Raw genomic sequence first — 12,380 nt, forward strand, 5'->3', positions numbered from 1 at the left:
CACGTTGTTGCAACAATGAGACAGCTGACACGTGTTTTGTCGTAAAACGACTTTTTCAAGGCTCAAGATTATGTTGTGATATTTGAAAAATAGACAAACCCTCTCTTCCAAGTAACCAAGGGTACTGATAAGATTGTCCATTTATTGCGTTCAAGTAGTTAGCGGACTAGTCATCCACTATGTAGAGCTGGTGGGCCCATGGAGCGGGAGAAATTGTAGAAGTGGAAGCCTCATATGGTAATGATTTGTAGGCTTTCGTATTCAGAAACGGCAACCGACTTGAATATCCATCAGCTCACTCTACGGAAGGGTAAGTGATCATTGGTGGCACAACGATGCAGGAAAAAACATCAAGCTTTAAAGGTACGGAAAGCCACAACTGCTCCATCACAATGGTTAGTGCAGGAGGAGTCCAGTGCCACGGAGAGAGAAGAAGGACAGACAGAGGAAATGGATTACAAATTAATGGATGACAGCGTAAAATGGGAGATGTAAAAGAGGGACATCATAAAAACTCTAGTTGAATTTAACAATGTGTCATTAGCATGGCAACATTTACAAATATAAAAAGGATGCATGGTTACTGATTTTTATAGGTTTACTTCAACAGATGATGGAAGCATGTTTTTGGTTCAGACATTGTCACTGCTCCTTGTTTCTTTCATGACCCTGAAAACCGAAAAAGGAAGAGAAGCCTTAGATAGTTGAAGACACCTGAACTTACACCAACCTCTGAAAAGTGGATGTAACTGAGTTAACTGAGGAAGAAGGGAAAATTAAACACAGTCATGGGACCAAGAGTCTGTGTGATTGGCTGTGGTGGCTGTGGGAAACCACAACACAATGCGGTTTTGGTAAACTGTATATCCTGCTTCATTGGAAAAAATATTTTTTACTCCATGAAAACCAAGATAGATACATACAGTTTCGATTTTTATTAGAAATACAAATGATTACATAAAAGGAGAAACAAAATTCAATTCCAGGTCAGGGGAGCACATCGGTGCATTCACCAGGGACTGGTATAAACCATGTGTATACCAATAGAACAACAAACTGTTTCTGTAGCGGATAGAATTGGAGAGAGAGGTTTTACATTTAGCCTCTAGGGACCACCAAAGATTTTAGATAAGCATTCCACAGCCCAATGGAAGACAAACCTACATTTTAGGGGAGACATCTGTGGTTCAAAGGGAAATCCTTAAACCACCCCTAACTTCAAAAACACACAACAGTATACCTGTGGGAGCCATCTGAGAGAGCGCAAACTGAACAAAATGTATGAGTACATCAGAATTGCAAGTAGTACGCACAAATCATAAAGAGAAATGCTATGAGTGCTGAAGTATATTCCCCTATATCTTGGAATGTGTAGTTAATCTAGAGATTTCATATAGAAGTGGAACTAATGCAGAAATGTGTGGAAAATGTATAACCTTATTAAACGTGATTAATCCTGATCCATATTATGTAGCTGCTAATGGAAGAAATGACAGGCTGCAGAGCACAGAACGGAATAGGCCTCATGGCCAGAGCTGAAAGAGTTTGGGAAAGGGGTTCTTTTGCATCAATATGGATTGCACTAATGCTATAATGATTTGTTTATTAGTTAGATTTATATTGCATAGATGTGTTTTCTCATTAAATAAGAATAAGATGCTAACCTGATACTTTAGTTTAGCTTTGCGAGAAATGATGTAGGCCTGAAATGATGAAAGGACTTCTGATTTGCACGTATTGGTACAAGTCAAGCTGTACCGAGAATTAATGTTGCAAACTTCTGTTAGAAGTTTATGAGAATTGGGATTCTAACTGCGGATGTCTGTCTGCATGTGCGAGGGGGGGATCCAATTAAATATTGGATGAATAGAGTTTTGTTTAGGAGACTGGTACAGACATGGAGGAGGGTTCAGGAATGTTTGAGGGGTATCGGCGGGCCGGAGAAGAGTCTGAGAAGCAAGGTCAACTCTAACGCACGAGGCCCAAATGAAGATCATCATGGAAAAAGCCAGAAGAGACACCACGTGAGGGGCGTCTCGAGAGGGGCGTTCCAACTGTAATTGGGTTTTTGTATTAGGGTCAGTACCCCGGGGTGGAGTTAGAACAGATGCCTGAGGACCCTTTAGAGAGCGGATGGGTAGGAAGAGAGGGGTCATGACTGGAGATCATAGGTTTTCACCTAGAGACTAAGAGTGAGTGATCTTCCTAGGAAGTCATTCACAACTGACACCTTTTGATAGGTTGGGATTCTGTTAAGTAGGGATACCATCCAGAGCAGGGTAGGGACAGCCTAACCTGAACCTTTCACTCCTGCTGTAAATGACGGAGAGATCACAATATGTGTCTATGCTTGCAGCCCTTTTGATTTTAGAATTAGTTCTTGTGGTATTCTTTGCTCGCCTGAGGGCTTTCAGGGAGCACATGTATGTAGTGGGGCCCGTATATCTTGTGAATCTCATTTTGAGATGCCTGTATCTGCAGTTAATCTTGACTTTATAATAAATCTTTAAACTTAGAAGTAGTCTGTGGTTTTTCCGAGCCGAGTCCATTATTGATTGAACTAACCTGGTAAGAGATGCACTTTCTTTCCTCAATGACAGGCAACAAAGGTTCAGTCGACCAGAACGGGGTTGAGATCTAGAGTGATAAGATAGTGATCAAAATCACGCCCCAGCAGTTGGTAGCTATAGAGGATGGTTGCCTTCTTGAGGAAGGTGATCTAGGCCAGGTTAGATTACCCCGAGGTCCCTAGAGATCGATGACCGGAAGAACCGCCCGCCGAAGAAGGTCCGGATGACGTGAGACAGAAAAGCAGCAGTATCGGTCGAGAGTGAGTATAAAGGGTCATGCGTGTTAGATTGCGGTGTTTTTGTGTTGTATCTATGTTGTAATGTCTGGCGGAGTTGAATGCCTGTAGAGTGACTGTGGAACAGGTTGTGAGCGCGCGCAACCGGTGCAAATCTTAAGTTCAAAGAGAGCTTAAGTGGTTCGGGTGTATCAGACATCCAGAGTAATTGTCAACCAGTGTGAAGGGGGTCATGAGGTACCATTGATCGCCCGCAGGACCGAGATAGGGGGAACGTAAGAGTGAGTGCGTGAGTAACGGACGCTGGTCGGAAGTTACTGTGTGTGTAAGCAACCTATCAGAGAGACGATAGATATTTCGTCAGAGGTGGTGACAATTACAGATAGACTGTGGACGTACAGTCGAGAGAAGTGACCGCTTGGTCGGAAGTAGTCATTTTTTTCAGTGTATGAATGGGACGCATGCATGACCGGGAGACAAGCTGAGAAAGGAGGGGTGCTGCTGCGAAGCGGAGACGAGTGACGTCAGAAAGTGCCGCGCTGGGATTGGCCGGCCGGAGCAAGACCGCGCTGTGATAGGCCAGCTAGCAAAGCCGCGCTAGGATTGGTGGATTGTCATCAGGAAGTAAACAGAATAGCGAGGCTGGAAATTGTACGTTTAATCATGAAATGTTTTAAATGGTTAAGAGCGGCCTTTAAAAGAGAGAGGCGGAGATCGTATGAAGGGGAAGAAGCCCCGCCGGAGGGTACACCGGCTTATTATATGGCGGCAAATGTTGGGCTACACACGATACTGTGGATTTCAGAGTGGAGTAAGATTACAGAAGGAAATGAGGAACTGACATTCCCAAAGTATGGGACATTCAGATTAGAGGTGCTACACCGATTAAAAGCAGTCATGACCTCAATGAGACCTATGCCCAGACCAACCCAGTTTGAAGCTCTCAATGCATGGATTAGGGCAGCGCACGAGAGGAACCTGAATAGACGACAGGAAAGGGTGAAACGATCGGTAAGGGCAGTGCAGGATGCCAAATGGGATGCGGATGCAAAAAGATGGAGAGTGCATAACATTGAAGTAAACAAACTGTACCCAGTATTAGAGGTGGCAGGAAACAAGAGCCCATTGGAAGAAGATGATGAGAGCGAGACAGAAGATAGCCTGATAAATAGGTTACTAACAGATAGGCCACCCCCGTACAATAAAGAGACAGGGAATGTCGAGACAGGCAGGGAAGGGGGGCCTGCCATAGGGGAGCATGGACCGCTTCCCATTACAGATTGGGATCCCACTGCAAGCAAAGAATTGTCTCAACCTAGTCCGGTGCAGCAGGTAGTTGGAAGGTTTGTGGTACAGAGGGGGCCAGAGACGGAGCGTGCCACATCCTACGCACTGCCAGATGCCCTGCAAGTACCTGTTACTATAGGCCCTATAGTATCGATTTATGACCCAGAGAGAGCTAGAGGGGAGGAACAGGTACGAGAGGACAGGGAGAGAGCGGAGATGGCAAGGAGGAACGATACAATCTATTCCCCAAGTCAGTTGCCAAGACCAAGGGAGTGGAGCACCCCGGTACATACAGCAGAAGAGCCAACAGGATATCCAGGGGGCCCTAGATGGCCAATGGATCTGAGGGGATCAGGACGGAAATCCTTCCAGGAGCTAAGCGAGTATATGAAGAAATGGGATGAGGCAGTAGAGGCTCACAAAAGCATCATAGCAGCGGAAGCTGGAAGGGAAAGCCAGGATAGCAGGACCCGGACACACTGCGGGGCTGATGAAAGCAGTCCGGAGTGGGACGGGAAGGGACAGGATGGAAGCGGAGACACTCGTCATACCAGGAGTGAGGGTAGAGCAAACCTGGAAAACAGGAGCCCTGAGTGTGGGGGGGTGTCCCGCCCAAGTCACAGCGAAGGGGATAGGAGAACGCAGGAGTACAGAAATAGTTTTAAGTGTACCCACTATGCGTCTGGCAATGGTGGACAGAACGGGAGTTGCGAGAGGCCTCGCCATGACCCCTGTGATTACGGACCGGAACGCAGCTCAAGGGAGATGGGGAGCAGAGAGGGAACTTACAGAATACTGAGTGACACAAGACAGAGAGAGAATAGCGATCAGAGGGAGAACAGCAGAGAATCTTGCCACGAAGTAAGAGAGGCCAGAGAGAATGGACAAAATGGGATTGGGGGAAACAGGCCCGTGTTTCACCATCTTCCAAGACAGGATGGTCGAGCATGGGACTTAGAGAGATGGGAACAAGGGAGGACTCTCCTTAACTCCCCGGAGCCTAAGCGTAGGACTCGGAGCTGGGACAGAAGAGAGACCAGTGAATACCCTAATAAAGACATACTGCGAGCTGAGATAAAAGCCAAGAGACTCGATGTCGCCAGCTTAAAGTCAGATCTGGATGACATGGTGGATGGTACCTTGCCTCTAGAGAGAATGGAGATGTACGAGCAGGATGAAATACTGTTCATGGCAAAGGACATCACTCGAAAGGCGAGAGCAGTACATGAGAAATTAGTCGAATTGGCGGGAAAATATATGGTAGACTTGTCAAGGACCAAAGCATTACAGGGTAACCATAGGCTACATTATTCAGACCAGGACCTAGATGAGAGGAGGATTGAAAACACACATAAGGGAACTGATCACTGGAATAAGGACGTGGAGGGCGCTGGATAAATGGGAAGAAAGGTGGTCCAAGAAGGGGACCGTTAGGAGAAGCATGCTTGGGATGTCCCAGGAGGGAGGACTGCAGAGAGTAGAGGCATACCCTTTGCGTGAGGTTGCAAATGGGAACTATGTGCATGTGCCATGGAGCAGGGGGGACTTGGCAGCCTTTACCAACTCCTTCCCTAAATTAAGGGAGAATCCAGTCGAGTGGTACAAGCAGGTGGAGAGGTTCGTAAAAATCTCCAAAGTATTATGGATAGATCTGAACACACTGTTTGATATTGTGGTACCAGGAGACTTGTGGACAGCATGTAAGGTTAGTGCTGAGTGGCCCACAGCAGAACCAGAGAGAGATGCACGGACCAATGGACCGTCCGAGATAGTAATGGCAAAATTTGAGAGAGTGATGACTTGGCTGAAAGACAAGGTGCCAATGCAGGACATAGATTGGGTCATAATAGATCGAACTAGACAAGAGCCCAAAGAGACAGTTCATGAATATTATGAGAAATTGCTGAAGGCGTTTAAACAGTATAGCGGACTGGATGTAATGGATCCTAAAGACATAGGGCAATTTGTGTCTAAGTTCGTTTTGGGCTTGAGACCGGATATTAGTTTAATGATTCAGCAACACTTGATTTGTTGGCAAAATAAACCTTTGGATGAAATTCTGAGATATGCTAGGTACTGCTGTGATGAGATAGACTCAAAGACAAAGAAGTTGAAAGAAAAACTGATGGTAGTACAGATGCAGTCAGCTGGTAAGGGTGGACAGCAGCAACAGCAACAGGGAACAGGAACTGGGGGTAAGAAACAGTATAGCAGAACAAGGGCAATGAGGAGAACTCCACCTTTAGACCTAGGGTAGACATTGCCGCATTGAAGAAGACGACTCGGTGCCACCAGTGTAACGAGGTGGGGCATTGGAAACGCGAGTGTCCCTACAACGTTGAAATCGGAGAACAGGAGATAGAGGAGGAAGAGGTTCAGAGTACTCCAGCGAGAGGGGTAACACCATACCAAGGAAAGGTGCTCAAAGGGGGGACCCCTCCCCCACGAGCCCAGTTCCCTCAGCCACCCAGAATAGGGACAACGGGAAAGACCTATAGACAAATGCCTCTTTTTGTAGGAGGAGAAGAGTGTTATTATGTTGATCCCCTGACAGGACAGAGAGTAGAGAGAGAAGACTGTACCCTCGGGGCAGCCTTAGAGGTGGACCAAAGGGGACCCTACGTTGAGGCCGAAGTGGCAGGGTGCCCCACGACATTCTTAGTAGACACAGGAGCCACCCGATCCACAATAAGATCAGCCGCAGTTCCAGGCCTGCCCATGTCTTGAGAGACCATTCAAGTGGTGGGGGTTGCAAACAGGAGAATAACCAGCCCATTGACAGAACCAGTGCAAGTGAAAATAGGGAAATACAGCGATGAACATCAGTTTGTGGTTTGTGATTCTAGTCCTGTATGTCTGTTAGGAAGAGACCTTTTGTGCAAATTAAATTGTACAATATATTGCACACCACAAGGAGTGGAGGTATTGACCAATGATGATGATGCTGACTTCAAAGTCGCAAATTCAAGAATATGTGTGGAGCTGTATCCCACTTTGACAGTGGATGAGCTCCCATGGGATCTAAGAGAGACCGTGGCACCAGAAGTGTGGGATTTCACTGGGGAGGAGATCGGACTGGTCAAGGGAGTGGACCCAGTGAAAATCGTAGTGAAACCGCATGCTGAGTTCCCGAGAACACCCCAATATAAACTGACTCCAGAAACGATTGCAGGTATAAAACCCGTGATCGAGTCCATGATTAAGCAGGGAATATTGAAAGAAATCGTGGGTAGTCCATGCAACTCCCCGATTATGGGTTTGCAGAAACCAAATGGGAAATTCAGGATAGTGCAGGACCTCCGAAAAATTAATAACATAGTTGTCTCATGTTGTCCAGTGGTACCGAATCCATCAGTGATACTGTTTCAGATACCGTTTCAAGCCGAATGGTTCACTGTGATAGATCTTTGCCAGGCTTTCTTTTCGATCCCTCTGGATGAGGAGAGCCATTTCTAATCGCATTTAAGCTGGAAGGTCGCGTACTAACATGGTGTCGTATTCCTCAGGGGTATACAGAGAGCCCATCGATCTTTAACCAGCTGTTGAAGAAAAATCTTGAAAGTCTAGTGCTGCCCCAGAAGTCAGTTCTGGTTCAGTACATAGACGACTTACTTGTGGCGTCAGAAACTGAAGAAGCTTGCAGGGAGGACTCCATTGCTTTGCTAAATCACCTAGCTGTTAATGGGCACAAGGTGTCCCCGGGAAAATTGCAGTACTGCCTGACAGAAGTGCAGTACTTGGGGCACAGAATTGAGAAAGGTAAACGAAAAGTGTCACCAGACAGAATAGAGGCGATCATGAAGATGAATGTGCCTAAGACACAGAGAGAGGTCAGGATGTTTCTAGGGATGGTGGGTTATTGCCGACAGTGGATCGCGAACTTTTCACTGAAAGCAAAACCCTTGCAAAAACTGACGCACAAGGAGGTGAGTGATCCGGTACCATGGGACAAGGACTGTTTGATGGCGTTCCTGCAGCTGAGAGAGGACTTGTGTCGTGCTCCTGCTCTGGGAATGCCTGATTACGATAAAATATTCTTGCTTTACTGCTGTGAAAGAGAGGGTTGTGCTTTGTCTGTTTTGGTTCAGATCCATGGGAATGCCCGTAGACCAGTCGCCTATTTCTCGGCTACCTTAGACCCAGTAGCCGCAGCGTTGCCCGGATGTCTCAAATCCGTTGCTGCAACAGGTGTCAGTATCGAGCGCTGTGAAAATATTGTAATGAGGCACCCGTTAGAGGTGTATGTGCCCCACTCTGTTGAACTGTTGATGACCAGGACCAAAACACAGCATCTGACCAATAGCAGGCTCACGCGCTATGAGCAAGTCATTCTTGCGGCAGAGAACGTGACTCTCAAGAGATGCTCTGTTTTGAACCCTGCTACTTTGATGCCACTCCCAAGTGACATAGATGATGATGTATGTACAGACCATGATTGCCTTGATGTGACTGAACTATGCACCAAACCGAGACCTGACATCGTGGATGAGCCACTGACTGACCCCGATGAAGTTTTCTTTGTCGATGGCTCATGTGTAAGAGAGGAAGTTGGGCAGTTGAGAGCAGCTTACGCTGTTTGTACAATTACTGGAGTTGTGGAAGCCGGATGCCTGGAAGGAGTACACTCCGCTCAGGTAGCTGAAATTATTGCATTGACGCGTGCCTGCCTGGCAAGCAACCAAATTCGAGTCACCATATACACCGACAGCCAATATGGTTACGGGGTAGTTCATGATTACGGGCAATTATGGTCTCAAAGAGGTTACATGACTTCTTCAGGCTCTCCCATTCGTAATGGAGAGTTTGTACGTTTGCTGTTAGAAGCTTTGCAATGTCCAGCAGGTATTGCAGTTGTAAAATGTACCGCCCATACCAGGAATATGGACTTCGTGTCACAAGGCAATAGATATGCCGACGAAGTCGCGAGGTATTGTGCAGAGCAAGGGTGCTCTTTCACGGAGGTGGAAGTGGGCGGAATAAATGTAAGAACTGAATTAGCTATGATATTGGAAACTGTCGACCCTTGGGATGAGCTAAAATGTATGCAAGAAAATGCACCCGATTTTGAAAAACAAACATGGGCAACTGCAGGATGTGTGATAGGTGAGGCCCATTTCTGGGTCTCAGCAGATGGAAGAGCAGTGCTACCCAATGAGATGGTGAGCCCAATGGCCAGACAGATACACGGTCCAGTACATCTAGGGAGAGATGCTATGCTGAGAGTATTCAGACAAACCTGGTACAACCCTAAGTTCAGAGTAGCAGCTGAAGCAGTGTGCCAGCGTTGTGTGACCTGTCAGCAGTTGAACGTAGGAAAGAGAACACCAGTTGCATTGAGTCACATAGGGAGGTCTGGAGGTCCATGCAACAGGATGCAATTGGATTTTATTGAAATGCCAAGGTGCAACCGCCTTCGTTATGTCCTGGTGGTTGTTTGCATATTTTCCAGATGGGTCGAGGCATACCCTACACGTAGGTGGGACACCCTCACAGTAGCTAAGTTATTGCTTAGGGAGCTCATACCAAGATTCGGGGTGCCGGCCTCTTTGGAATCAGATAGGGGAACGCATTTCAACAGCGAGCTTGTGAAGATGATTTGCCCTGAACATAGACCAGAAATTACATTGTAGTTACCGACCAGAAGCTTCGGGAATTGTAGAACAGATAAACAGTACCATCAAGTCCCGAATCGCCAAGATGTGTTCATCAACGTCCCTGAGTTGGCCTGACGCTCTGCCATTGGTCCTTATGAGTATCCGTAGTACCCCAGACAGAAGAACGGGACTGTCACCCCACGAGGTGTTAATGGGGAGGGCAATGAGATTGCCGTCTGTGCCAACTGCTGCACTGTTAAACATCACAGATGATATGATTCTGGACTATTGTAAGGGTCTGTCTGATGCCATTCAATCTGTGTCCCTTCAGGTGCAGGCTGCCGAGGTTCCGTCGTGCCAGGACCCGTGCCATGACCTGTGCCCTGGAGACTGGGTGCTTGTGAAAAAGCACGTAAGAAGAAGCTGCCTGGATGTTCGGTGGCGTGGGCCCTACCAGATCATCCTGATCACGAACACTGCTGTGAAGGTGGGAGGCCTGCCCAATTGGATCCACGCGTCTCATACGCGGAGGGTTCCAGCACCTCTGGAAGAAACAGCTCCTCTCTCGGATGGAAGTCCAGCTGTGGACCGGGAAGCCATAGAGGGGGCCAGCCAAGCTGTGGAGGTGCCAGAAGAAGCTGGGAACGAGTCTGACCAGCCTGAGGACGGTCAGTACAACAGCGAAACAGAGGACGCTACAGAAGGAGAAAGTAGCTGGGAGTACGAATCAGACACTGACCAGGCTGAAAGAGAGCGAGAGCAAAGCAGAAGGACGAGGAGCAGAAGGGTAAGACGTGGAGAAGCCAGCTGGCCTCAAAGAAGGAGTTCAAGCCTGAGGTCAAATCCAGAGAGAACCCTTCCTCCAATATCCGAAGACTCAGACCTGGAAGAAGGTGCTCAGGGCTCTGAAGCACCAGAGCTAAGAAGATCAAGAAGAGTACGTGTGCCTAGCAGAAGATACGCCACCCCTGAGTGGACATATCTGGCGACAAATGTCTTGGGAACGAGCGACAGGGAGGATCAGAGCGGTGCTGGTGTCCAGCTCTGAACCCATCATCACAGTAGAAGTACAGCTGTTAGTGCCCGGAGTCGAAGCAGAAGGGTCACTAACGTTCACACTCCCCAACCCTCCCCGCTTGAGCAAGTTAAAGCACATGTTTTTCACCGAATTGCAATTCCTCGACTTTGGAACAAAGATAACAAGCCATGAAGAGCACATTCTTCGTATGGAAATATTGAATTATGCTGTCCAAGCCGCAGGCCCAAGCCTTGTGGTAGATGCTTAAAGACTTTGTGAATAAGCAAGAAAAAGGAAGATTACCTAGCGCCTAGGAAGCAGAGAATCTTAGGGACTTTCCTATAAGTTGAAGGAGAAGGGCTAGGGTTGTCTGTGTTGAAGCTTTAAAAAGACTTTTGCAAAAGGAGATTGCCAGCTTCCAATTGTGTGATTCTAAAGACTGAATGATCAAGAGAGACTGTAAAGGAACAAAGAAGAAAAGAACTTTGTGTTGGAAAAGGAGAAGCAATCATACTGTCTGACGAAATGGAGGCCGGCACCCCGAATCGTAGAGCCAAATGTATAATAGGCACACTAATAGTAGGAGTAATACTTTTAATAGCTTTAGTAGTTACAGTATCATATGTAATGGGACATGAGAGTGAGGCAAAGGTAACAGATGAAAAATCTGTAGTGACACCAAAACCCACTGTTGCTGGTAAGAAAGTAGAAAACATACAGGAGAAAGCGTTATTGGCAGCAGAAGCCCGTAGGTTACACATGGATGAGTCCCAAGGCGACTATAGGTCAAATGCTTATGCTAAACTTTTGTATGAATACGTGGATGCCATGGAGGTCAAGGACTGCTACGTCTGCATGCAGTTGCCGGCGTCTGTAGATGAAGGCATTAGATATCATCACCTCCCGCTGACATATGGCATTACATGTAGCTTATTGCTTAGTATATTTTATGGGAGAGATAGTTTTGAATACTATTTCTCCAATTATGATTCAGTGTTACCAGAAGTCCCAAATTACAAGCAGATGAACAAGTGGGACTACTGGAAGAGTGAAGACAGATTGGCCAAGTTCTTCATTCCTTGGGATACCTTAGATACTTCACATGCCCGCAGAAATAACCTGACATGCAAAGTGTCAGAAGTCGAGAAGAAGTTTATAGGGCAAGTGGATGATCGATACAGAAGGCAAAAGATCCTGAAGAAATCAGGACAGTGGAAAACAGATTGGACCGAGGAAGAGAAGGCACACAAGAGGAAGGGTAGTAGTGGTCCAATAGCTTTGGATCGCACACAGAGGGGGAAGTTATGCCTTCACAGAAGTAAAACGTACTACGAAAATGTATTCGTAGGGGAAGTCAGTTGTGAACATGCTTTTAGACTAGAATATTACACTAAGGATTTCTTGAAAGGAATGCAAGTGATTCCCAATGTATATTTTGTATGTGGGAGAAATGCCTACGTGAGACTACCTGACAACTGGTATGGATCATGTTACCTGGCAATTGTCTTCCCCAAAATATACCATGCCCAAGACTTAGAGATCATCGAGGGCAAAGCCTCAGCAAGGGGGAGAAGAGACCTGGGAGATGCAGAAATAGTTGGAGATGTATTTGGAGCTGCATTTCCTCTTTTAGGACTGATCCTGAATGATGTCAAAATCAGGAGACTGGCAACAG

At 46.8% G+C, this 12,380-nt stretch overlaps 1 pseudogene; it reads right to left on the minus strand.

Moving 5' to 3' along the window:
- Window positions 1–642: 642 nt before the first annotated feature.
- LOC147669086 (N-acetylneuraminate-9-phosphate synthase pseudogene) overlaps window positions 643–12,380 on the minus strand; it is a 70,016-nt pseudogene continuing 58,278 nt past the window's right edge.

Source organism: Lissotriton vulgaris, unplaced genomic scaffold (assembly GCF_964263255.1).
Source record: "Lissotriton vulgaris unplaced genomic scaffold, aLisVul1.2 SCAFFOLD_383, whole genome shotgun sequence".
Taxonomy (NCBI): domain Eukaryota; kingdom Metazoa; phylum Chordata; class Amphibia; order Caudata; family Salamandridae; genus Lissotriton; species Lissotriton vulgaris.